Consider the following 3,068-nt stretch of genomic DNA (forward strand, 5'->3'; position numbering starts at 1 on the left):
GTTATATAGAAATACAACTAATTTTGGTTATTGATTTTGTATTAACCAATATTGATAAACCTTGTTATTCATCCTAATATTTTTTTCTGTAAATTTTAAACTTTTGATACTTACAAGTAGATTATCTCCAAATAACAATAATACTCTACCTTCTTCTCCTATCCTTATGCCTTTGACTTCTTTTCATTGCCCATTGCACTGGCTAAAATAGATAGTATTTAATAAAAGAACTGACATTATAATTTTTGGTTTTGTCTTGATTTCAAATGGAAAACTTTCAATATTTAATTATTAAACATGATTTTGTATACCTATATGTATATCAATAAAGATATAGATGCAGATTTAGACATATAGATATAGATATAGATATAGATCAGCGGTTCTCAACCTGGGGGTCAAACGACCCTTTTACAGGGGTCGCCTAAGACTATCGGAAAACACATATATAATTACATATTGTTTTTGTGATTAATCACTATGCTTTAATTATGTTCAATTTGTAACAATAAAATTGAGGGTCACCACAACATGAGGAACTGTATTAAAGGGTCGCGGCATTCGGAAGGTTGAGAACCACTGATATAGGTAGATATATACTTTTTTTTTTTTCAAAATAAAGTAGTTCTAGTTTGGTAAAAGCAGTAGCATGAAGCAACCACAATTTTCCCCCTTTACTACTACAACAACTTCAACAGTGACTTCACTTTCTCTGGGTCTCCAAACATAGCTGCTGTGGTTTCAACTATTGCAGGATGACCCCAGTCCACATGTAACCGAGTGAAAGCTCATACTGCTCAACAGCCAATAAGTCAAGTGACAAGGGTTGGGGCAAGGAAAACCATCAAACCGTGAAGATGGTGGACTAACATCCTAAAGAACCATCTTGAAAACGTACAGAATTTAGGCTTCTTTTATGTCAGGGGAAACAGGAGAGGTTGGAGGTCAAGAGGAGATTGATGGCTGCAGACATCTGGATGCCAGCAAGGGTCTGAGGAGGAGGATGAAACTTTTTTGCTTTTGGTCAATAAACTCCAGTTGCCATGATCCCGGTCACAATGTTCCTATAAATCTTTTGATAGACAGTCATTATTTTTGTACATACTTTCCTTATCTCCTTGGGGAGGTAGCTTTGAGCAGAGGGGTTGTTTCAGTAATCCCTGGGCTATAGGTTAGATTCCTTTAATAATGAACATATCTATAGAGGACTAAGCAGAAATTGCTAACTGACATATATAGAAACTGGACAGGTTTGAACAGGATGGAGCCCGAAAGACTGATGACTTTATCCTATTATACATAGAATAAAAGGAAAATTATACACCAGACAGCAAGACAGATTTTTCCCACACACATCTGCCTTTATTGTGAGCAGTAGATGGGATACTTCCAGAAATAGTAAAAAAATTAAATTACAAAGGCAGAGTTTGGTGAAGCTGTCTGGTTGGTACTCTTGGGAGCTAATATGTAGATGCTGATCCAGAGCAGCAGGAAGGTGGACCCCAAAGCCTGTGAAGAGCGAAGTCACCAAGGAGATGAGGAGCTCTTTGTAGATGTCCTGAGTGTACTTAGTGGATATGACCTCATAAACAAAGAACTGCCAATGGAACAAAGAGCTGGTAGAGGACATGCCAATGGAAAACAGTACCACGTTCTGATGGGGGAAGACGGATAGGTTCACTGGGCTGATATATCTGCTCATAACCTTTAGCATCATTTTGTTGGGCACAGGGTAATCCCCTACTTTGCCACCCAGCAAGACAGATTTTATTCAAATTACTTCAGTAGGGGAAAGAGACCTTGGTATAGAGCTGAGCTCAACTCACAATACAGCAAAGACAGCTGGGGATTTATAGCCAATAAGCAGATTGAATGGGTCAGTGAATGGAAAAATACTAAGAGGAACTTGATTAGGCATCAAGGGTAGGGGGAATTCTTGCTAAACTGGCCTAACAAGATTTTTACTAAAGGCAGGCCCAGGAATTAGATATCAAGGGTGAGGAATGAGGAACTTGATCAGATATCCATGGTACAAAATTTTCACTGAACTGACTAAGAAGGATTCTCCCCATCCTCATCCACTCATGGCCATTTTTATCATTCTCTATTTTTTCTTTTTCTTTTCTTTTTTAAATTTCTCTTTATTGATTAAGGTATTACATATGTGTCCTTACCCCCCCCCACCCCCTCACCCCCCCCCATTGCAAACTGACTAAGCAGGATTCTTGTTAAACCAGAGCTCAGCCAGCCAGACATGAAAGGACAAGGTCCAGCCCTAGTTGAGTAGAGGGTTCAAGGAGCCTGACTGAAGTTTTTAACTGGGCTCAAATAATATCACCTTTGTTCCTTCAGCCTTGGGAGCATGTTTGCTTCATGCTGTTGCTAATCTCTGAGTTGCCTCACCAACCTTTGATTTCTCAACATTTTTATCACTTATGTAATCAACTAGTGGCCTGGTACACGAAATTCGTGCACATTAAAAGGGAATTAATTAGAGGAAATATTTTAATATTGCTATTTGCCCTTTCTCTATAATAGAAGTGTGAGAGATGAAAGGAAATTAGTAAAATGTATATGAAAATAATATATAAATTTATTAATAAATAAACAGTAACAAAAGGATATAACAAGAGGCATGATATAAAAATGACAAAAACATGATATGAAAACAACAAAAACATAATATAAAAACAACAGTGATGCAAACACTGATAAAGTGATTAAACTTATTCTAATATCTCCCTGTGCACCACATTAAGAGTGAAAACACTTTCAGAGTGTTTGACTAATTTCTCTTGTGATGAAGTACTTAGAACTTTAACTTTAACGTCACATGCTCTTCTAACTCGAGAGAAAACAACATATAACTGACCATGTGCAAAAACAGGTTCAGGTAGGAATATTCCTACTCTGTCTAGAGTTTGTCCTTGTGATTTATTAATAGTCATAGCAAATGCTGGCATCATGGGAAACTGTAACCGAATCAATTTTAATGGGAGCCCAGTGTCAGATGGGGACAAATCAATTCTTGGAATCAGAACAACCTCTCTCTCTGCAGATCCTGTTAA

General features: G+C 37.4%; 1 pseudogene; it reads right to left on the reverse strand.

The window, feature by feature from the left end:
• Positions 1-1,407: 1,407 nt before the first annotated feature.
• Positions 1,408-1,717, reverse strand: LOC139015968 (dolichyl-diphosphooligosaccharide--protein glycosyltransferase subunit TMEM258 pseudogene; annotated as a pseudogene).
• Positions 1,718-3,068: the final 1,351 nt, after the last annotated feature.

The sequence above is a fragment of the Myotis yumanensis genome, unplaced genomic scaffold (genome assembly GCF_028538775.1).
Source record: "Myotis yumanensis isolate MYYU_CA2020_CCGP unplaced genomic scaffold, mMyoYum1.0.hap1 SCAF_9, whole genome shotgun sequence".
In the NCBI taxonomy this organism is placed as follows: Eukaryota; Metazoa; Chordata; class Mammalia; order Chiroptera; family Vespertilionidae; genus Myotis; species Myotis yumanensis.